Source organism: Protopterus annectens, chromosome 8.part0 (assembly GCF_019279795.1).
Source record: "Protopterus annectens isolate FY-2018-M chromosome 8.part0, PAN1.0, whole genome shotgun sequence".
Lineage (NCBI taxonomy): Eukaryota > Metazoa > Chordata > Ceratodontiformes > Protopteridae > Protopterus > Protopterus annectens.
Window position 1 is genome coordinate 1889563508 of NC_056741.1, and position 25130 is coordinate 1889588637.

Genomic DNA, 25130 nt, shown 5'->3' on the forward strand with positions numbered 1-25130 from the left:
TTAAAATCATGTTTGGCTTGTCCTGTCTGACCTTCAGCAGTACCTTTGTGAGGAGAGGCAGAGGTGGAAAGGCATACACGTGAAGATTGCTCCAATTGAATGAGAGAGCATCCACTTTCCAAGCTGAGGAATGAAACCTTTTTGTGCAAAACTTTGGCAGCTGGTAATTTAGTGGAGAAGCGAACAGATCTATGTCTGGAGTTCCCCATAACACTGTCAACCTCTGGAATACATGAGGATCCAATTTCCACTCGTGGGGATCCATAATTTGTCTGCTCAACACATCTGCTAAGGAGTTCTGTGCTCCTGGCAGAAACCTTGCCTGAAGATTTAGCTGTAAACTGAGAGCAGTCTCCCACAAAATCATTGCTTGTCTGCATAGAGGATAAGAATCGTTCCCCTTGCTTGTTGATGTACCACATGACAGTTGTGTTGTCTGTTTGAATCAACACCTGCCCTGGAAGAAGTAAATCCTTGAAAGCTATCAATGCAAATTGGACTGCTAACATCTCCTTCAAGTTGATATGTAGATGTTGAAGTCTGGCAGGCCACGTGTCTTGTATCCATTTTCCATTTAGATGAGCTCCCCAAGCTTTGTCTGAGGCATCTGTCGTTAAAATCTGACTCGCCTCTGGCCGGGTCACAGAGAGTCCCTTGTTTAGGTGACATTCCTGAGCCCACCACAAAAATTCCTTTTGAATGCAAGGTATTATTTGAATGACAGTGTCCAAATCTTGGCAGTGCTGTGTCCATACATTCTTGAGATACCATTGTAGCTTCCTCATATGCAGTTTGGCATTGGGAAGTACCAGAATACAAGATGCCATGAACCCCAAGGCTTGAAGGACTGTCCTTGCAGTCAGCCTGGACTGATGAGACAACTGGTGGAAGTAAAGAGACAGATTCTTTTGTTTGTCCGGGGTCAAAAAGGCCATCTGGGATGCTGTATTCAGTCTCACACCCAGAAAGCACATGTCCTGAGAGGGTACTAGACTGGACTTTATTTCGTTCACAGAATACCCCAGGCATCTTAACACTGCCATCACATACTGTAAATGATGAAGAAGTTCGTCCTTTTCTTGGGCCAGTACCAGGCAATCGTCCAAATAAGGATAGATCTGTATTCCTCTTAGCCTGAAGAAAGCTACCACTGGAGCCAGAACCTTCGTGAACACTCTGGGCACAGTAGATAAGCCAAAGGGCAATGCAGAGAACTGATAATGTGAAGTCCCAGCTCGAAAACGCAGATACTTCCTGCAACTGTGCCTGATAGGAACATGAAGGTAAGCCTCTTTGAGATCTAGAGTCACCATCCAGTGATCTTTGCCCAGCAGAGGTAAAAGCTGTTGTAACGTTAACATTTTGAACTTGGGAATGTCCAGATATGTGTTGAGGATGGATAAATCCAAAATTGGTCTCCACGTGTTTCCTTTCTTTGGTACTAGAAACAGGCGAGAATAAAATCCTAGGCCCACTTCTGGCAGAGGAACCGTTTGTATGGCGCCTATTCGAAGTAGTAAAGAAATTTGCTTGCGAGCCTCTAGTCTTTGTTGAGGAGGAACGTCCGGCATGCCTTTGAACGGAGGCAAGGTATGGAAATAAAACTTGTAACCCTGGTGTATGATATCCAATACCCATTTGTCTTGGGTAATCAACATCCAATTTTCCTTGAAGAGTGCTAACCTTCCTCCCAAAGGTGCTGCCAGGCAAGAAGGATCTGGCAGCTGAAAAAGTAGGTCATTGGGCCTGTTTACGAAAGGACTGGCCCCTGCCCTCACCCGAAGATTGTGCAGGTGAACTCCCTGTTCTAGGCCTGAAAGAACTCTGAGCTCTGCCCCTACCACGTCTAGATCTACCCCTAGACTGAGAATCATAAGAAGGATACGTCCACCCCTTAGCAGGCCAATTCCTACTAAACTTCGGAGGCTGAACTTGCAAAAAATCCTTAACAGCCTGCATAGACTTAGCCTTGTCTTCCATTTTCTTCAGACTGATTCCACAGGTGAACCAAACAACACATCAGACTGCAAAGGAGCATCCAAAATCCTTGTCTTAACATGGTCAGATAAATTCTGATCCTTTAACCAGGCGTGCCTGCGAAGAACTGAGCCAGTGGCAGCCACCCTAGACGAGGCCTGCACAGCATCAAAACCACACTGTAATGAATGCTTACCCACTTGTTCAGAGACATGCACCAAATCTTGCAACTCTTTACACTCAATGCCTTCCGCCAGAGCATCCACCTTAGACTTCAATTGAGAAAGAAGAAAGTATTGATATTTCAACATATGAAACTGGTAATTCAAAGCCCTCATAGCTAAGGTAGAAGATGTATAGACCTTCTTTCCCCATCTATCCAAAGCTCTGGCTTCTTTATCTAGAGGAACCGGATTTTTTACAACAGAGGCCTTGACACCCTTAGGTCCCTGACTAATAGTTTCTGGGTCCGCCCTAGGACTCTTATAAAGATATTTATGAGCCTCAGGCACCCTGTAATACCTATCCGGTTTAACAGGAGCAGGAGGCAGAGAATCAGGATTAAGTGAAGCCTCTGCAAACACATCTTCCACAACATCCAGAACAGGGGGTATAGCCAAGGGCCTATGCTGGGGTAACAGCAAAAACTCCCTAAGCCTTTTCCTAGAATCAGAGAAGTCCTGACCTTCCCACTTAAAATGTTCCCTCATAGAATGAAGTGTCTCTGAAAAGAAAAATCCTCTGGAGGAGAAGCAGAAGGAGTGGAATCATCTGCATCAGAATCAGAATAAGGAGAATACTCCTGCAAGTCTTCAGCTGAAGACTCTGAAATATCCGAAGCCTGCTCAAAAATTCCCAACTCTGGCTCCACCCTAGGCCTCTTATCAGGAGGGGGCATAGAACCTCTAATCAGAGTAATTAAATCTTCTGCCATTTTAAGCATGTGCTTCTTAGGCACAGACCCTGCTGAACTAGGAGTGACACCAACAGAAGCTGAAACTGGCCTGCCTCTGGGAGAAGCCTTGGAAACAGAAGGAGAAGGCCTAACCACCCTAGGAAGGGAGGGAGTACAGTAACTTTGGAAGCCCTTCAGCCTGACCTGCCTCCTGAGAGACCACCTCCTGCAAAATCAAAGTCTCCCCCTGAGACTCCAGAGAAGTCTCCGTCGGAACCACCGGTTCCACTGAAGCCTCTAAAGAACCGGCGACCGGAACGGACGACTCATCTTGCCTGGGTTTAACTGTTTTGTCTTTGCGCTTCTTCGCAGAAGCGGGCGCCGGAGAATCCGACGGCATATTATAATTGCACCGCTTCCCAAAGACCAGCCTAGCACAATCCAACCTTCACTTAATAGTGCGTTTATTGAACCTAGCACAAAAGCGACACCCAACAACGTCGTGCTCAGGCCCCAAACAAGGAATACACAAAGAATGATAATCCCTATGCGGTATCTGTTTCCCACAAGAAATACAGTTATTCACTTTTTCTGACATCCGGTAAAACACTGAGGCTAGAAAAAACCAAAATAATCCCCAACGGGGTACTTAGCCAACTTGGATTCGGTCTGAAACTCCGAATTCGAAAAATTTCAGAACGCCGAACGGCACTTGCAACGCTGCTTCTGCATCGGACCATGCGGCAAAAAAGACTGAGGAAATGACGTCGGTCATGCGCTTTTGTACCCTGACGTCCTGATGTCAGTTTTAAGCGCCTTGACCGACGTCAGCCTAATACTTTGGTATTCGGGCCAACCGAGGACAGCGGACTACCCCATATGTAAGGACTGCAGCAATGTGAGATGAAGAACATCTTTACAAATGGTTCAGGCACGTGCAAGATGCCTTGAAAGTTTGGAAGCTGCATGGCTGTTATATCCTTAACAGGGTAGAACTCCTTTGGCTTAGGCTACTACAGAACTGATCCTTATGAAGAACCTCATGATTTAAACAATACTTAACAGAATCGAAATCTGAACAGCAATAACTATATAGAAAGTCATACAGACTCATCTAACTAATAAATGACTCTTTTCTTCAGAGTTGCACCTCCTGATAATTTGATCCTTAAAATGCTAAATATAAAATCACACTCACTCAGAATAAAAGGAACGCTTAACATTTACATAAAGCTAAATATTCCCACTCCCACGAAGCTGTGTAACCTCACAATTAATACACTGAGAATCCAAAGGTATCTGATGGCCAGTCAGTCCAGGCTTTCATCAAAGCTGTGCATATCCTGACATCTTCCCAGAAACCCTCAATTAGTAAAGTGTATAAAAGCAGATGGAAGAGATTCCCTCTGTGGGCTTCTAGCAGGGATACAGGCCCTTTTTTGGCCTCTCTCCCTGCTATTTTACATTTTTAGCTTGAATTTTTCATGATGGGGTAAGCTACTCCACCATTAAGGTTCAAGGGGCTGCAAATTTTAAATTTCCACAAAGGGGAAATGCAAATTTCCACTTCTTCCTTCTATATGTGTCGAGGGGGGGGGGGGGCAGAGCTATCCACATCAACAGATACAGCGGAAGAAGCTGTCTCAAAAGTTACTTTTCTCTTTCTCTAATATCATGACAACCTTTGCCAGTACTGCTGGTTTAAAGGGATGGAGTCCTGATTTTTATACTGCTCAGGTGACACAAGTTCATGTAGGATTTCAGGATGTGACGAGTGTTGGCAGAGAGGATAGGTGAGTCCATCCTAGGAGGAGGGAGGAGTACAGCAGGCTGTACACCCTGCCACTACCCCTCACAGCAGGGTTAGTGACAACAAAGGTGGTCTGGGAGTAGCCATTGGGCTCATCCAGCCAGTTATGGGTGGTACCCTTCCTAGCAAAGGTGCATAAATATGCAAGCACAAGGTAAGGAAACAGTGGGAACTGCAGTGATGTGGTTCCTCTTGTCTCTGCACCGAGGTGTAGTATCAGGCCATTTAAATATTTCTAGCTTCAGGAATGCCAGTAAGAGCGCAAAGTATTAACTGACAGATCTCCACCCCCCCCCCCCCCACTTCTGGGAGAAATTCCTACAGCAGAGGGAAGAATGGAAAACTCTGACTGAGGAAAAATACAAGGGGCAGCAAGCAGGGGGTAAAAACAGCATACAAATATAACATATTAACAACCTTCTCCATTAATTATAAACACTGAGGCTACGCTTCATAAAAAATGTTGGGTAGTACATACATACACCTATATAACTCTCTCTCTCTCTCTCTCTCTATATATATATATATATATATGGGTCTACTTCAGTAGACCGATCTCTCACTTACCCGACTCCCACTTGGCTAAGATAAAAGGACCCACAACTTCAGAAGACTGACATCTGGAACACCGACTTTTCACGCGAGGTAAGTAACCGCGTGGCCATCGGGGGGGGGGGGGGACTAAACCAAACAAAACTAAACCCACAGATGTGGGGGGTTGCACCCCCCCATGTGTGGCCTTTGCCCCCCCTCCAGAGCCCCCTAACTAAATAGACCAACTCAGAGATCGCACTACTGCGAGGGGTAAGGGGCAACGTTCAACAGGATGTCCAAGCGTTTACTTGCCTCTTGTGAAAAGTCGATGTTCCGGATATCGGTCGTTTCGTCTCGGCGAAGTCAATGTCGGTAACTGAGAAGTCGGTCTACTAAAGTAGACCCATATATATATATATATATATATATATATATATATATATATATATATATATATATCTACACACACACACACATATATCTATATCTATGTGTGTGTATATGTATACATATATATATATATATATATATATATATATATACACACACATAAACATATATACTTATACTAAATACTTATATATATATATATATATATATATATATATTTTATATATACATATTTATATATAGACAGATATATCTATATATATATATATATATATATATATATATATATATATATATATATATATACACACACACACACACACACACACACACACACACACACCCAGATGTATTTTATAAATGTATATATAAATATATATATATATATGTATGTATATGTATGTATATGCATATAAACATAAAAATATACAAATATATACACATACATATCTATGTATACACACACACAGACATACACACACACACACACACACATATATATATATATATATATATATATATATATATATATGTATATGTGTGTGTATATATATATATATATATATATATATATATATATATATATATATCTATCTATATATATATATATATATATATATATATATATATATATATATATCCTTCCAATAGTTATGCCACTGGGGATGCACAAGCCAGTGCATTTCTTTGTGCTGGTCCCAAGCCTGGATAAATGGGGAGGGTTGCGTCAGGAAGGGCATCCGGTGTAAAATTTTGCCACATCATATATGCAGAAAACTGTACAGAAATTCATACCGGATCGGTCAAGGCCCGGGTTAACAACGACCGCCACCAGTACTGTTGGCCAACAGGGTGCTGGCAGAAATTGGGCTACTGTTGGCCGAAGGAGGAGAAGAGGTGGAAGGCATGCCCGAAGGCAGGTAAAGGCTAGGACTGTGATAGTGAGGGTCGGAACTTTGAATGTTGGCAGTATGACTGGTATAGGGAGGGAGCTAGCTGATATGATGAACCGAAGGACGGTTGGTATATTGTGTGTGCAAGAGACCAGATGGAAGGGGAGCAAGGCTAGGTGTATCGGAGGCGGTTTCAAATTGTTTTATCATGTTGTGGATGGAAGGAGAAATGGCATAGGCATTATCCTGAAGGAACAGTATGCTAAGTGTGTTTTGGAGGTGAAAAGAGTGTTGGATAGAGTGATGTTTATGAAACTGGAAATCGATGGTGTAATGATGAATGTTGTTAGTGCATATGCTCCACAGGTTGGGTGTGCGATGGATGAGAAAGAAAAATTTTGGAATGAGTTAGATGAAGTGGTGATGACTGTACCCAAGGGTGAGAGACTGGTGATTGGAGCAGATTTCAATGGGCATGTTGGTGAAGGGAATAGAGGGGATGAGGAAGTGATGGGTAGGTATGGTGTTAAGCAAGGGAATGCAGAAGGTCAGATGGTAGTGGATTTTTAGAAAAGGATGGACATGGTTGTGGTGAATACATATTTTAACAAGAGGAAGGAGCATAGGGTGACATACAAGAGTGGAGGAAGATGCACACAGGTGGATTATATCTTATGTAGAAGGGCTAATCTGAAGGAGATTGGAGACTGTAAAGTGGTGGCAGGGGAAACTGTAGTTAGGCAGCATAGGATGGTGGTTTGTAGGATGACATTGGTGATAAAGAAGAGGAGGATGAGTGTGAGGGCAGCACCAAGGATCAAATGGTGGAAATTGAAAAAGGGTAACTGTGAGGTGATGTTTAGGGAAGAGTTAAGACAGGCACTGGGTGGCAGTGAAGAGTTACCGAATAGCTGGGTAACTACAGCAGAGCTAGTAAGAGAGATGGCTAGAAGGGTGCTTGGTGTGACATCTGGAAAGAGGAAGGAGGACAAGGAGACCTGGTGGTGGAATGAAGAAGTACAGGAGAGTATACAGAGAAAGAGGTTGGCGAAGAAGAAGTGGGATTGTCAAAGAGATGAAGAAAGTAGACAAGAGTATAAGGAGATGAGGTGCAGAGAGAGAGGTGGCAAAGGCTAAGGATAAGGCGTATGAAGAGTTGTATAAAATGTTGGACACTAAAGAGGGAGAAAAGGACCTGTACCGATTGGCTAGACAGAGGGACCTAGCTAGTAAAGATGTGCAGCAGGTAAGGGTGATACAGGATAATGAGGGAAACGTATTCACATGCGAGCAGAGTGTGTTGAGCAGATGGAAAGAGTACTTTGAGGGGTTGATGAATGAAGAGAATGAGAGGGAGAGAAGGTTGGATGATGTGCAGATAGTGAATCATGAAGTGCAGTGGATTAGCAAGGAGGAAGTAAGGATAGCTATGAAGAGGATGAAGAATGGAAAGGCTGTTGGTCCAGATGACATACCTGTGGAAGCATGGAGGTGTTTAGGTGAAATGGCAGTGGAGTTTTTAACTAGATTGTTTAATGAAATCTTGGAAAGTGAGAGGATGCCTGAGGAATGGAGAAAAAGTGTGTTTTGGTACCGATTATTAAGAATAAGGGTGATGTGCAGAGCTGTAGTAACTACAGAGGGATTAAACTGATCAGTCACAGCATGAAGTTATGGGAAAGAGTAGTGGAAGCTATGTTAAGAAGGGAGGTGATGATTAGTGATCAGCAGTATGGTTTCATGCCAGGAAAGAGCACTACAGATGCGATGTTTGCTCTGAGAGTGTTGATGGAGAAGTACAGAGAAAGTCAGAAGGAGTTGCATTGTGTCTTTGTGGATTTAGAGAAAGCATATGACAGGCTGCCTAGAGAGGAGTTGTGGTATTGTATGAGGAAGTCGGGAGTGTCAGAAAAGTATTTAAGAGTGGTACAGGATATGTACGAGGGTAGTGTGACAGCAGTGAGGTCTGCGGTGGGAGTGACGGATGCATTTAAGGTGGAGGTTGGATTACATCAAGGATACAGGCAGAGTACAGGCAGGATGGAGTGGGTGGAGAACAGTGTCAGGAGTGATTTGTGACAGACGAGTACCAGTAAGAGTGAAAGGGAAGTCTACAAGAGGGTAGTGAGACCAGCTATGTTATACAGGTTGGAGACAGTGGCACTGACAAAAAGGCAGGAGTCAGAGCTTGACATGGCAGAGCTGAAGATGTTAAGATTTGCACTGGGTGTGACGAGGATGGACAGGATTAGGAATAAGTATATTAGAGGGTCAGCCCAGGTTGGAAGGTTTGGAGACAAAGCCAGAGAGGCAAGATTACATTGGTTTGGACATGTGCTGAGGAGGGATGCAGAGTATATTGGGAAAAAGATGCTAAGGATGAAGCTGCCAGGTAACAGGAAAAGAGGAAGGCCTAAGATAAGGTTTATGGATGTGGTGAGAGAGGACATGCAGGCGGTTGGTGTGACAGAGCAAGATGCAGAGGAAAGGAAGAAATGGAAACAGTTGATCTGCTGGGGCAATCCCTAACGGGAGCAGCCGAAAAAAGATATGGTGTATGCGCCAAAAAATAGTGCAAATGGATAAGAACAACCACTTCACATGTAATCCAGCACTATAAACTCAATACCATAAAAAATGCTTGATTCAGCATAAATCCACAATGTACCACAATGATCCACGATAATCCATCGTCGTTTTATTCCAAAATATAACAGATCCACAAAAATGTTCAAACAGTGACAAAAGACAGCAGAAACCAGTGCTGCTGTCTGATCCAGGCCTCTTACTCAGCAATCACCAACTGGGAACAGGAAACACAGACCGGTTTTGCCCTCTGGCATCTTCAGTGTGTGTGGGTTTATGCTGAATCAAGATTTTTTTATGGCACTGAGCTTAGTGCTGGATTGCATGTAGTGTATATATCTGTGGTGCAGATGCTAATGTTGTCGCCTCACAGTAAGAAGTTCTCCAGTTCGATTCTTGGCTGGAGTGCCTTCTGTGCGTAGTCTGCATATCCTCTCTGCTTTCGCATGGGTTTCCTCCAGGTGCTCCATTTTCTTCCCACATTCCAAAGACATGCATCTGGAGTGTTTCTCCCTGGGCTTCTGCTGAAAAATGGCACTGTCCTAGTCGGACTTTCCCGGTCAACAATTGTTAAAATTAATAAATACACACACACACAGACACACACAAACATAAATAAACATAAATAAACATATATATATATATATATATATATATATATATCTATATACAGTTGATATAAAAGATTTACACACCCACTGTTAAAATGCCAGGTTTCTGTGACGTAAAAAAAATAAGACCACAAAAGAATGGCTTCTCCAGAAGAAAATTAAAGTTTTGGAATGGCCCAGTCAGCGTTCAGACATAAATCCAATAGAAAATATGTGGGTCTTTGGGGTGACCTGAAAAGGGCTGTGCACAAGAGATGCTCTCGCAATCTGACAAATTTGGAGCGCTTTTGCATGGAACAGTGGGCAAATATTGCCAAGTCAAGATGTGCCATGTTGATAGACTCCTACCCAAGAAGACTGAATGTTGTAATTAAATCAAAAGGTGCTTCAACAAAGTATTAGTTTAAGGGTGTGCACACACAACAAAGTATTAGTTTAAGGGTGTGCACACTTATGCAACCAGTGTATTGTACGTTTTTTTATTTTTTACATTTTTCCCCCTAACAGATTTGTTTTTCAATTGAACTGTACAGGTTATAGGGCACATTAAAGGTGAAAAAAGTTTTGAAATGATTTATTGTGGTCTTATTTTTTTATATCACAAAAGCCTGGCATTTTAACAGGGGTGTGTAAACTTTTTATATCCACATATATATATATATATATATATATATATATATATATATATATATATATATATATATATATATACATACTGTATGTATATATACCCACCCACATGTGTGTGTATGTATGTATGTGTATAGATATATATACATATGTATATATATATATATATATATATATATATATATATATATATAGATCTATGTCAGATAACTAAGTTTTCAGACACTCGAAATTCATATGGATGAGACCATATTATTGAGTTTCAGAAAACTTGAGCATCAAAAAAAAATCTATTTTTCTTCTATGTTTATGCAGGGGGACAAGGCCCCTGCAAATTATATACATCAACTCTAAGATCGCACTACAGCGAAGAAAAGGGTAAATTTTCAGATCCTCAGTTTTCAAAAACTCAATCATATGGTCTCGACCATATCAAGTTCAAGTTTATGAAATCTCAATCAACCGGCAGGGATAGATACAGATATATATATATATATATATATATATATATATATATATATATATATATATATATATATTTATGGGGGTAGCAAATCCTTTTGCGTTTTAGCGATCACAAAAATGTTTATTTCATTTTCGGAAGCTAACCTATACTTGTTTTCATCCTACAACATTTCAAAAATCATACTCACATAGTCAGTCTGATTTGCATTGAACTGAGGTATGCAATAGACCCCCAGAAAGGGTCAAAAAAAGACTTCTAAATATTATTTTAGCATCCCAGTCTGTGTAGTAGATCCTTTACCTAAGTGAGGGGCACCTGACACTTTGAAAAAGACTCTGCAGAGATAAGCAAGACATCTAAATAAGGAAAAATGTGATTATTTTACACTGTGCAGTGCGCTGTCACAGGAGCTACACATTTTGGGAACACCCTTGGAGCAACGGAGAGCCCAAAAGGTTAAGGTAGAGAAGTAATAATTTAATCCAAACACACAAAATGTTAAGGAACACTTGAAATCTGGAACAATGGGAATCTGATGATATGCTGTTTTAATTTAAGGTCACTAGGAAGCCCAAAGAAGGAATAAGGGGTAACAAATTCTGAAGTGACAGTACTTTGAACTTGGGCACTATCACACACTAGTTCAGGAAGGAAACTTCCAAAACAGGTCCCCAGCAGGCATCTTTCTTTGTCACCAGAAACATCCTTGAATAAAATCATTTACATCCTTGAATAAAATAATTTTGCTGAGTGAGCAGGAGGGACAGCTTCTATCACCTCCCAAGCCAACATATGTTAGATGAAAGGATGTAAAAAGAGTTTGGTCTGGAGGATGAGGCGGAATCCTCTTAAAAAGAGGTTGACACTCCCACTGTACCTGTAGCCATGATGGATTCCTCAGCTCATATCAGTTGACAAAGAGAGAAATGGAGGTTCAGAGTTTCTGGAAGGATTAAATGACTGCTATGGTGGGAGAGGTGGAAAGTCCCTCATATAGCAATATAGACTTATGAAACTGTCCTCCTTTATTCTGGGGGGGTGTCCTACTTTCTTTTTAGAACCTCCCTGACACTGCTTTTTAAACTTCTGCTTATCAGCGGATTGCTGGGACTATTTAATTTGCTTTTTGTTGAAATTACATAAGGGGCCATAGAATCCCTTGGAAAATATGCAGAAGGAAAGCTGAAAAATCAGAGCGACCCCTTGAATCAGTTTCAGACTCTCATCACACTTTTAAACGGCATCTGCAGAAGAAGGTCCAAGAACTAGTTATCTATCCAAAGAGGGTTCAAAACTTAGTTTTTGAAATCCATTGGGAGGTTATGTGACCACAGCCTGGCACCTCCTCATAACAGTTCCAGTGGCAGCAGCCATGTAAGATACATCAGTAGAGTTATGTGCACATTGTAAGCAACTGGTAGTCACCTGAGACACAGAAGACACAAAGTTACACAAAATAAGAAGTTCTGTACTAACCATAACGTTCCATGTGTGTTGTCCATCTTCGCCTTCATTCTTATCAGCCGATCCTCGGATCCGACTCGACCTTCTAATGGATATAAAAGCTCTCTGCAAACCATGGCTTTTGCTGTTGCAGGCAACTGAGTAGGGAAAATCCTACTAGGACAGCTGAACTTTATTTGGGGTTAATCACAGTCTCTTTAATTGATGGCAGTTGTGTACCCAAAAAGAATGAATGCTGTAATTAAGTCAAAAGGTGCTTCAACAAAGTATTAGGTTTAAGGATGTGCACACACAAAAAGAAGTGATGTACTCGCCATAACATTCCATGAGAGTTGCTTACCTCTCCTTTATTCTTACAGATGGGTTTGGAGCCGATCGTCAGCTCCGAGTCGGCCTACTACAAAGCTCGAAGTTTACAGACAGCTCGAGGCCAGGTCCCTTTCCCATGATGCACCTAGAGTTACCTCAGATCTTGTTGCTGCATATAATAGTACCATGTGTCATTCTTACCACTCTTTATGAGGAAACCCCCCTAGAATGATTGAGCAACCAGAATGAAACTAGCATCTCAGTCCTCGAAAAACTCTGGAGGGGGTGGGAAGTAAGAATGAAGGTGAGATGAACAATTCACATGGAACATTATGGTGAGTACGTAACTTCTTTATGTGAAGTTGTTCTATTTCGCTGTTCATTTTTACAGATGGGTAGCGTCCCCAGCACCATTTTTCTCGAGTGGCTCTCAGGAGTATGTTTTTCAGGGCAGTAGACCCAAAGGAGGCCCTGTCCCTGGAAGCCCTGTCAACTTTGTAATGAGCGATAAAGGTATGAAGTCTTGACCAAGTGGCTGCTGCACAAATGTTGTCTATAGGAAGTCTAGCAGAAAAGGCAGAGGATGTAGACACTGTTCTAGTAGAATGAGCCTTAATTTTGTGTTGTAAGGGCATATTAGCAGCTGAATAAACAAATGTGATACAGTCAGATAACCATTTAGATAGAGTTGTTTTTGCCACTGGCATACCTTTTCTGGAATCTGAAAAGGAAACAAAAAGTTGTCCTGATTTCCTGAACTCTTTTCCAAGTAAAATCTGAGCTGTCTATGAACATCAAGCTTGTGCAGCATATACTCTAAATTGTTGGTGTGATTGGGAAAGAACACTGGTAAATCTATAATCTGGTTACCGTTTGTTTCAGAACAAACTTTGGGCAGAAATGAGGGATTAGTTCACAGGTGAACTTTGTCGGCATAGAAAATCAAATAAGGAGGCTTTATGGACAAGACCTGAAGCTCTGACACTGTGGTCTGAAGCGATGGCTACTAAAAAGATAGTCTTCCATGACAAATATTTCAAATCACATGAGGAAGCTGGTTTGAAAGGTGGGAGAATAATGCAGAAAGCATAAAATTTAGATTCCATGGGGCATAAGGGGATTTCACAGGTGGTCTGAAATGAAAAGTTCCTTTGAGAAAGGCTTTGGATAGCTTGTATGTCATTATATTCAATCCTTCAAATCCAAGGTGAAAATTAGAGATAGCAGCAAGTTGAACCCAAACTGTTGCTGCTGCAGCTCCTTTACTGAAAAGCATAATCAAGAACTCTAATATGGAGACAATAGGGGCTTGGTAGGGATCAATGTTATTTTGAGAGGCCCATATAGAAAATCTTTTCCATTTGCTAAGATATAGCTTCCTAGTAGAGGATTTATGAGAAGATATCAGAATATGCTGTGTTTCATTTGAAAGGTTATGGAACCTGGCTATGCTGGGAATTGGAGCAGCCAAGCTGTCAACTTCAGAGACTGAAGAGAGGGATGAAGTTCCCCCGACAAGTGCATCAGAAGATCTGGAACTGGGTCCAGAATCCAAGGCTCCTCCAATTGATGAAGTCGAAGGAAGGGGAACCAAATATGACGAGGCCAATAAGGGGCTTTTAGAATGATGGTCCTTCCTAGGGCTTTTGCTTTCTGTAATACTTTGGGTATTAAGGGAATTGGTGGGAATGCATAGAGGAGACCCGGAGGCCAATCGTGTATGAGTGCATCCCTTGGGGCTTCTCCCGGAGGGGGAATCGGCAAAGCAGCTTCTGCATTTCATGTTCATGTGGCTGACAAAAAGGCCACAGCAAGGCTGGCCCCATCTACGGAAGATTCTCTCCGCTACTTGTTTCTTGAAGGACTACTCGTGAGGCAACAGAATAGCTCTGCTTAGTTTGTCCGCTATCACGTTGGATTTTCCCGGGATGTGCGTTCATAGGTTGGTACTAGGCTATCGGCCCTAGGGCCTATACAAGCCTAGCCATAACAATTCCCTGGCTATTTCTTCCCACACTATTTACTTCCATGGACCCCTGTCTAGTAGGGCAACTGACGTGATCCCCGGAGTGAATTTCCTTTCTCCCATCCAATCATCAAGGTTCCTTTTGAAGAGGGCCAAAGAGGCGCTCTGCTTGACATGTATGGGCAGTCTATTCCAGAGTCTGGGGAGTCTCTGGGTCAGGAACCTATCCCTCCAGCATGTTTTGTTTATTGTGATGACAAGGTTTAAATCCCTGGAGTGTGAGACTTTGAGGGATTGGGATTTCTTTAAGTGTAGAATGTCCAGCAGATCTGGGTTTGACATGGCCTTGTACGTTAAGCAGTGACCGCCTTTGAGTAGACAATATGCGACAGAGTATAGCTGGAGTTTTTTAAGGCAGTCAGCGTAGGGCATCTGCTTTAAGCCTGTGATTCTTTTAGTGAGGTATTTCTGTGGCCTTTCCAGTTGTTGCAGATGTCTTGAGAGGTACATACCAAATGGGGCGTTGTATTCTATAATGGGTCTAATGAGGGATGAGTACAGTGGGACAATGACCTCCTTTTTTCTGGATGTAAAGCCCTTAGTGATGAGGTGTGCCACATAGAAGGATCTCCTGACTGTTGTGGCGATGTGGTTATCGAAGGTGAGACCACTGTCCATCTGTGTCCCTAAGTCTCTTATCACATTTTCGGTGTTTAGTGTACTGCTACCTATGTTGTAATTCACGGGTACATGTTTTTTTCCCAAAGGGGATAACTATACATTTCTTGGCATTGAGCTTGAGTCCATGGCTCTGGCACCAAGCATCTGTTTCTGTAAGGCCCTTTTGTAGAGTACCCACATAATTTGGGGATTCAATAATGGCTCCCAGTTTGCAGTCATCTGCAAACTTTGTTAGCCAGAGTCCCTTAGTGTTGGCCTGTACTTCAGAGAAGTAGATGCCAAACAAGAGCGGTCACAGGACTGAACCCTGAGGTACTCCACTTGTCACTTATCTAGAGATGGATTTGGAGTCGGCTACTTTTACAGTGTGGGTTCTGTCAGTAAGCCAGTTGGCAACCCATCGAGTGGACGTAGACATTAATGCCCAGCTTAGTAAGTCTATCTATGATTCCAGAGAGGGGGATGGTGTCAAAAGCCTTGGCGAGGTCCAGATAGGCTGTGTGGACCACCTTACCCTCGTCCACGGCTCTGGAGACTGATATGAAGAAGTCAATTAGGTTCAGGAGACAAGATCGGCCCTTCACGAGCCCAAACTGGGTGGGGTCCAGTGTTTGAAGGTTGCCAATGTCTTTGTTTATAAGTTCCATAATTTATAAGTTCCATGATAATACGCTCCATGGCCTTGCAGATCAGGCTTGTCAGAATGATGGGGCGGTAGTTCCCAGGATCCAAGGTGGATCCCCCCTTGTAGAGTGGGATAACTGTAGCTGTGCGCCACTCAGTGGGCACGAAGCCTGAGGTGAGGCTATGATTAAACATGACACTTAGGTGAGGTGCCAGTTCATTTTGTAGTTCATGTAAAACACAGCCTGGGATGTCATCTGGTCCCATGGATGCTGTATTCTTATTTGCTAACAGAAAGCGCTGGGTGGATGTAGCCCACTGCCATACTCTTAGGGCCTCGCAACAAAGGAGGTAGGACCTGGTTTCTCCCTGCTTGTTCAAGTACCAGACCACTGACATGTTCGTCTGAATCGCAATTGTTCCTAGCGGAAGAGAATTCTGGAAGTACTGCAATGCTAAAAGTACTGCTCTCATCTGCAGAACACTGATATGCAGATGTGTCTCCTGTTCTGTCCATGTGCCTTGGGCAGTTCTTCCCTGAAAATGCCCCCCCCCCACCCTATCAGGGAAGCATCCGTGGTCACTGTGGCCGCTGGTGGGGGTAGAACAAAAGGACGACCTATAGTAACATGAAGAGAGGTCAATCACCACTGAAGATCCTTTTTGCATATGTTTGTGATTATTATTAGATGAGACATTGGGAGCTCTTGGTAAGACCATTGTGTGAATAACAGCCACTGCAGAATCCGCATGTGTATGCGACCCAAAGGTATGGCTAATATTGCAGCTGCCATCATGCCAACAATTTTAGTACTTCTGATGCTGGAGCCTTGTCTTTGGATATGATATTGTGGACCTGCTGACGGAGTAATAAAACTCTTTCTGCTGGAAGCTTCAAAGTAGTGGTGGTGGTGTCCAATTCTGCTCTGATAAAAATGGTATGTTGCGATGGCGACAAGGCAGATTTTTCTGACTTTACTGTAATGCCCAGATGACTGCAGAGAGTAAGAGTGGTGTCCCTGGCTTGTATTAGCTGATGCCTGGTGGTGGCGGTGAGGAACCAATCGTCTAGGTACGGAAACACCTGGAATCCTAAACGTCTCAGGTAAGCCGTGACCACTGCCATACATTTGGTGAACACTCTGGGGGCTGTAGTGAGAACAAAGGGCAGGGGCTCGAAACTGATAATGACTGGCTCCCAGCCGGAAGCGCAGATGATTCCTGGATGGTGTGGACATTTTTATGTGGTAGTACGCATCCTGGAGATTACTGAGCACATTCAAATGTCTTTCCCTAAAAAGGGAAGTATCGACTGAAGCATGACCATCCAGAACTTCTCTTTCTTGACAAATCTGTTTAGTCTGCTGAGGTCCAAAATAGGTCTCCAGTCCCCTGTCTTTTTTGGAACTAAAAAGAATCTTGAGTAAGTTCCGGATCCTATGTGGTCTGCTGGGACTGGTTGGATGACTCTTTTTCTTAGCAACGTTTGGACCTCTATTGTTGCTCGTTCCCTGTAATTGGGTGGAACGTCTGGGATTTTTGTTGTCAATGGAGGGGGTGTGGCAAAAGGAATGAAATATCCTCTGGAAATAATACTTTGTACCCAGTTGTCGTTTGTTATTTTGAGCCAGGCGTCTGGATGCAAAGATAAGTGACCCCCGACTGCCTCCAGAGTAGGACAGTTGGGCCTCCTTTCAGGAGCCAACGAACTTATCTCTGTCGCCCTGATTTTGCAGACACCCTCTGCCACGATTGCCCCCTCCTCTGCCTCTGGAGGGGGTCACCATGTGTGTCCTGAAAGGCTCCTTGCGCTTTTCAGAACCACATCTTTCCTCCCCTTTGACCCTTGGGGAAGGGTCTGGTAGGAGTGGAAAGACGGAATCCGACGACAGAGTATCTCCTTCCTGTTCACACTTGGTTAAAGTTTCCTTAACTTTGGGCCCGAAAAGGGACGAGCCATCAAAAGGGGTGTTAACAAAGGATGACTTAAAGGACTCCGTGAAGGAACACAAGCGCATCCAGGAGTGACTCCTAAGAGCAATTCCTGTACCCACTGACCTACTTGTTCCATCAGCTGCATATGAAATGAGGCAGATGGACAAGCTGACTATGGAATTGAGGGTAGCAAGCTGGGAGGCAACTTTATCTGAAGCTCCTGCAGCTACTGTACCCTGAAGAGTATCTCCAAGTTCTTTTAGGAGATCTCTTTGCAGTCTCATAAAATGGGTGCGATAGTTCAGTGAATGTAGTGCAAAAGTTGCTGAACTGTACATGCATTTCCTGTATCTATCCATGATTCTAGAATATCTGTTAGGAGGACTGACAGAGGAAGAAGTTTCCGAAATCTCCTTTTTGGTCCAAGGCTGCCACCACCACCATGGCATCAACTGGCACTCCCATGGTAAGAAAGGACTTTTCTTGGGAGGGGGGGGGGGGATAAATTTATTAGGCCTCCTAGGGACAGGCTTCATGGTGTCCAGAGACTCCCACGCTCTTCGTGAGACCAGCTCCATGAGCTCATCGAAGGGTGGAGACACCCAAGAGGTGGAGGGTTGAGACCCGAAAGCCTTCAGGAGAACCGACTCGTCTTCAGTAGGGTTGGTGGACTGCCAGTCACCCCTCCGTCTAAGGACTTCTAGTATCTCAGCAAATGAGATATTCTCAGAGGGGGACCATAGGGACCCTTCTGATTCATCCAAGTTGGAATCGGATGTGAGAGACTTCTGTGGGGAGTCTAAGTGCTTCCTCTTACAGATTCTCTTCCTGGGAACCTCATCAGTGGGAACTTCTGGTGAGGTCTCGGAAGAGCAGGGGCCACCCAATGGGGCTTCCTGAGGCTCTGGGTCTCTACGCTTAGAAGGGATCTGTGAAGCAGAAGCAAACACAGGCGCTTTTGGGGAGGAGGTAGTCAGACATGAAGACGCAGATGTCTTGAGAGACATAACTCTCCTCATGGTTTCAAAGGCATTTCTGCTCCGATGAGAAGGGATCACAGGATCCAAAGAAACCATCGATCCCCCCTGCACCGGGACAGTGGGCTCTGAACCAGAGGTAGCAGCCGAGTTCATCCGAGGCGAAGCCCCGAGTGGCAAAGTCGGAACCTACAGGTCAGTCCGACTATCCTCCTTGGACCTGACCAGAGAGTGTCAGCACCTAGACTACTCGATCGGTGCCGAGGAAATCTGAGTAAACGGAACCGACTACACTGGAACAGGCATTGGTTCTGAAGGCTCAACGATTATCAGGTCCAACTCCTCCAGCTCCGAAGGACCGGTATGGCTCGGAGGAGGAAAAGTCGATGGCAAAACAGATTTATGGTCCAAAACTACCTGGGTTGGAGCCGACAAAAATTTAGCGAACGCTGGTGCCTGTAGCAACTTCTGCACCACACAATCCACATCCAAATCGGACAGGCTAATCAAGGACCGAGATGAATGGATGGATGGAGGTACTGACTGTAGAATAGAAGATGCAAGGACTTCTGAAACCAGTTCCAAGACTGGGGACTGGCTCAGAAAAGGCAAGACGCTCGGCTCCGAGGGCTGTGGAGCTGACGTCGACTCTTTTTTTTGATTTTTTTACTTCTGAAGAAGCAGAAGCCTTGGAAGACTTTGAAAACTTGCTAGATGAACCCTGGTCGCTCAAAGCTTCCTGAAACGATGGTTTAAGAAGTCCTTTGTCAATAAGTTTTCTTTTTCAATCTTGAAGGACTCTGGATAAAAAAGAATGGCAAATGGAGCAGCTTTCCTGTAAGTGCAGGGCTCCCAGGCAATACAGACAATTCACATGACTATCCGTGACAGACATTTTCTGTCCACATTTTGGACACTTTTTAAATCCTGACTTAGGATGCTTATCCTTGTCCTGATCAGCCATACTCAGAAATACAGTATACAAACAACTATGTACTGTACTATAAAGAGACACACCCAAACAATTAGTAAAGTTTAAGCTAAAGCTAAGATAAAGAAGTAAGCCCTAAATAACAATGGGCTGAATATTAAACTCTTCAAAAAACACACACACACTCAATAACTACTTATTTAACTACCTATATAATGATTTTAAAGCACACCAAAGGCAAAGGGAATCCTAAAGACCTATAGAAAAAACAGGCCAAAAAAGAGAAGAAATATCTTTACTAACGACTTATAAAGGCTACCACTATGAAAGATTATCAAAACTAGTTAAAATATCTTTAGAACAAATTTTTTTAAACAACAAATTTCCTAAACAGTTTTAGAAAAAGAATTGTACTGGCCCGAGCTGTGCAAGGAACTTCCGATCTACTGCAGCAGCAAACAAGATCTGAGGTAACTCTAGGTGCATCATGGGATAGGGACTTGGCCTCGAGCTGTCTTCAAACCTCGAGCTTTGAAGTAGGACAAGCAAGGCAGGCAGTCTGTTTCCAGTCGAAAATCTTTTTGACTGGAAACAGACTGCCTGCCTTGATTGGATTACTTTTGAATACTTAGTAATGCTGTACAATTATATATTTTCTATTATTATTTTTTGTTTTGACTTAAGACAAGTTTAAGTTCACTACTTCTACAACTATTGTCTGATCTGATTAATATACAGCGATTAACTAGAAATATATGGACTGAAAATCTTCCACACAGAGAAGTTTCTTACACTGTTTTGTTTTGGGACCCACTACACTTTAGTGGGTTGTTTTGAGACTTCGGGGATACCACGGAGATAACTTGTTTTCAGTTATAATAAAAGAATAAAAAATAAAAGCAGTTTAGTACCTTAGAGAGCAATAAAGACGGTCAGAGATTAATAATATCCAGTTGCACAACTCAGCCTTCCAGGAGTAAAAAGGCTTGGGGGAAAGAGGGTGGGATGTAAGAATGAAGGCATGGAACATTTTGGTCAGTACACAACTTCTTTATGTGTTGTTGTCTTGTCTCGCCTTCATTCTTACCAGGATGGGACAGCATCCCTAGCATCATCTTTCTTGGGTGGCTAAAGGAAGAATATTCTTCAGAATCGTGGAACCAAAGGAGGCCCTGTTCCTGGATGCCAAATCGAATTTTTAATGAATGATAAAGGTATGTGGTCTTGCCCACGCTGCTGCAGCACAAATGGTATCAATTGGCAGTTTAGCCAGAAAGGCGGAAGAGGTTGCAATGGCTCTTGTAGAGTGGGCTTTAACTCTACGGGGAAGATGTTTTGAGATTTATAAACAAAGATTATGCAATCTGAAAGACATTTTCAAAGTGTCACTTTGGAGACTGGAGCTCCTTTTTTTGAATCTGAACAAGATATAAATAGTTGGTCAAATTTTATGAAGTCTTTAGAACTGTGTAAGTAGAAATGTAATTGTCTATGCACATGCAGTTGGTGTAGCATGTATTATGCCTTATTGAAATTTGGATAAAAGACTGGTAGCTCTATGGATTGATTCAGATTGGATTCTGAACATACTTTGGGTAAAAAGGAAGGGTTTGTTCATAAAGAGACCCTGTATTTGTGGAACAGCAAGTAGGGTGGCTTAACTGACAAGGCTTGCAGCTCTGTCACTCTTCTAGCAGAAGTAACTGCTACCAAGAGAATAGTCTTCCATGTCAAAAATTTGAGTTCACAAGATGATGCTGGCTGGAACAAGGGAAAAATTAAACAAGATAAGACAAAATTCAAGTCCCATGCTGCTGGAGGGTCTTTGATAGGTGGTCTTAATAAAAGGTACCATAAGAAAGGCTTTGTATAGTCTGTGAGACATACATAATATTGAGGTCTGATTCACCTAAATGGAAATCAGATATCGCTGTTAGGCTGAACTCTAATGGCATCTGCAGCTGCGCCTTCAATAAACAGTTTTGCCAAGAATTCTAGTATTGAATTTAATGGGGCAGAAAACAGGTCGCTATGATTATGAGAAGCCGATAAAGAGAATCTTTTCCATTTGGTTCTATATATCTTTCTCATAGAAGCCTTATGAGAAGATATTAGAATGTGGCGTTTAACTGCTGAAGAGAGGTTAGGAAGCCTGGCTATGGTTGTAATTGTGGCAGCCAAGCTGTTAATTTGAGAGTTTGAAGGGAAGGATGGAGCTTTCCTGATGCATGAGTCAGAAGGTCTGGAAGTGGGTCCAGAATCCAAGGCACCTCCCGAAGATGAGGCCACAGGAAGGGGAACCAGGTTTGACGAGGCCAGTATGGGGCGATGTGCATCAAGTCCTTTCCCAAGTAACTGGCATTCTGAAGAACTTTGGGTATTAATGGAAAGGGAGGAAAAGCATAGAGGAGACCTGAGGGGCAATCGTGTAAAAGTGCATCCCTTGGTGACTCCCCTGAAGGGTGGATAAGAGCAAAGTAGCTGCATCATTTGGCATTCTTGGATGTGGCAAAAAGGTTGCAGCAAGGCTGGCCCCATTTCCGGAAAATCTTTTCCGCTACTTCCTGTTTTAAGGACCACTTGTGAGGCATCAGAATCTGTCTGCTGAGTCTGTCTACTATCACGTTGGATTTCCCTGGGATGTGCGTTGCTATCAGAAAGGCTTGGGAGGAGGAGGTTGCCCTCTGACATACTCTCAGGGCCTCGCAAGAAAGGGGGTAAGATCTGGTTTCTCCTTGCTTGTTTATGTACCATACAACTGACATGTTGTCTGTATTGCAATAGTTCCCAGCGGAAGAGAGCCCTGGAATGCTTGCAACACTAGAAGCACCACTCTCATCTCTGGGACGCTGATGTGCAAATAGGCCTCGTGATCCTGCCAAGTGCCTTGGACTGTCTTTCCCAGATAATGCCCCCTCCACCCTATCTGAGAAGCATTCATGGTCACTGTGGCTAACAGTTGAGAAAGTACAAAGGGTCGACCTGGTGTCACATGAGTGGAATAAAGCCACCAACAAAGGTAATTTTTGCAAGATTCCATTGTCAATACTTTGTGGGACATAGGCAGTTCCTGCATCGACCACTGAGTGGACAGTAGCCACTGCAGAATTCTCATGTGCAGACGTGCTAAAGGGATCAAAATTATTGCTGCTGCCATGGTCCCCAAGACTTTTAGGACTGTCCTTGCTTGTGTGCTTTTTTTTTTTTGTAAAAAGATTTAAAACCTGACATTGTAGAACTTCCACTCTTTCTGGAGGAAGTCTGGCTATCATTCTTGTTGTATCCAATTCTGCTCCTATAAAAACGACATGCTGAGAAGGCAGCAAGGCAGATTTCTCACAGTTTATTGTGATTTCTAGGTGACAGCAGAGCTGCAAGGTAGTGTCTCTCACTTTTGTTTGTAGTTGCTCGATGGTGGCGGTTAGGAGCCAGTCGTCTAAATATGGAAACACCTGGAATTCTAGGCACCTCAAGTGAGCCGCGACTACTGCCATACATTTGGTGAACATCCTGGGGGCTGTTGTGAAGCAAGGGCAGAGTTTGAAACTGGTAGTGACTGGCTCCCAGCCAAAAGCTCAGGTGTCTCCTGGATTGCCTGTCCATTTTTATGTGCTATACGTATCCTGGAGGTCTATCGAGCACATCCAATCGTCTTGTCCCAGAAAAGGGAGAATTGATTGCAGTGTTACCATCCAGAACTTGGACTTTCTTACAGATTTGTTTAGGTTGCTGAGATCCAGAATTGGTTTCCATCCCCGGTTTTCTCTGGAACTAAAAAGAACCTTAAGTAAGTTCTGAATCTTATTTGATCTGCAGGGACTGTTTGGATGACTCTATTGTCTAGCAACTTTTGAATTTCTAACGTTGCCTGTTCCCTTTGACTGGGTGGAATGTCTAAGATGTTTTTTATGCTTGGGATGGGAAAGGAAGAGAGTAAGGAGTAATCTCTGGATATGATGCTTTGTACCCACTTGTCTTTTGTTATTGTTAGCCAGGCTTTTGGGTACAAAGATAAGAGGCCCCCGAATGCTTCCAGAGATGGACAGGTGGGCCTCCCTTCAGGAGCACTGAAAGGACTTACCATAGAAAGATTCTGTCACCCTGATTCTGCTGACCCCCTCTGCTGCATTGTTGGCGTCTTCCATTACTACTTCCCCTTCTGCACCTGGGAGAAGATTCACCACTTGTGTCCTGAAAAGCTCTCTGGGATTTTCGAAACCACATTCTTCCACTTCCTTTCTGACCTTTGGGAAATGGTCTGGTAGCTAGGGAAAAACAGACTCCTGTGGCAGAGAGAGTCTTTCCTTCTTGCTCACAGCTGGTTAGTGTGTCCTTGACTTTGGGCCCGAACAGAGAAGAGCCATCAAACGGGACATTCACAAAGGAGATTTAAAGGGCTCTGAAAAGTCAAACAAGCGCATCCAAGAATGTCTCCTTAGGGAAATTCCTGAACCCACTGCTCTACTCACTCCATCCACTGCATAAGAAATCAGTCACATGGAGGAGTTGACCACTGAATTTAAGGTAGAGAGCTGAGAGGAAACTTTCTATGACACCCCTTCAGCTATTGAACCTTGGAGAGAATCTCTTAACTCCTTCAGGAGATCTCTCTGTAATCTAGTAAAGTGAGTCAGGTAATTCAGTGATCTAAGAGCAAAAGTCGCTGAAGAAAAAATGCACTTTCCATATCTATCCATCACACGAGACTCCTTATTTGGTGGATGGACAGAAGATGTCTCCAAGAGTTCCTTCTTGAGGGCTGCCACCACCACCATAGCATCTACTTGGACTCCCTTAGTTAAAAAGTTTTTGTCTGAGTGGGAGGTGATGAACTTATCTGGCCTCCCAGGAACAGTTTCCACTGATTCTGGAGACTCCCATTCCTTTTGAGAAACCAAGTCTACAAGTTCGTCGAAAGGTGGAGACACCCAAGTGGAGGAAGGGTGAGATCCAAAGGCCTTCAGGTAGATGGACTCCTCTGCTGAAGGGTTGGTGGACTTCCAGCCACCTCTCTGTTTAAGTATTTCTAAGATTCCAAAACATGATGTTATCAAGAGGCAACCGTGGAGACCCTTCGGCTTCATTGAGGTCCGTATCTGAAGTGACAGACTCCTCTGCGGAGTCTAAATGCTTCCTCTTACATAACCTCTTATAAGGGACCTCTTCAGAGGGTTACTCTGGAGTGGTTTCAGAAGAGTGGGGGGCACCCTGTGGGACGTCTTGAGTTGTAGGATCTCTGTGTCCCTGTGGATGCAAAGGTATAGAGGCAGACACCAGTGCCTTTGGGGGAATAACATCCAGAGATGACTGTGGGGCTGCTTGTGGAGACAGCACTCTCCTCATCACCTCAAAACCCCACCGCCCCTGATCCAAGGAAATCCCTGGATCTGAAGAACCCGAGGGAATGCCCAGAATCAAGGAGGACGGCTCCGAGGCTGAGGTAGGAGCAGA

General features: G+C 43.5%; 1 protein-coding gene across 1 annotated transcript in view; it reads right to left on the bottom strand.

Annotated features, from left to right (window-relative positions):
* PLEKHG4 (pleckstrin homology and RhoGEF domain containing G4) overlaps window positions 1–25130 on the bottom strand; it is a 3374045-nt gene that overhangs the window by 1653481 nt on the left and 1695434 nt on the right. The gene's annotated exons all lie outside the window — the stretch shown is intronic.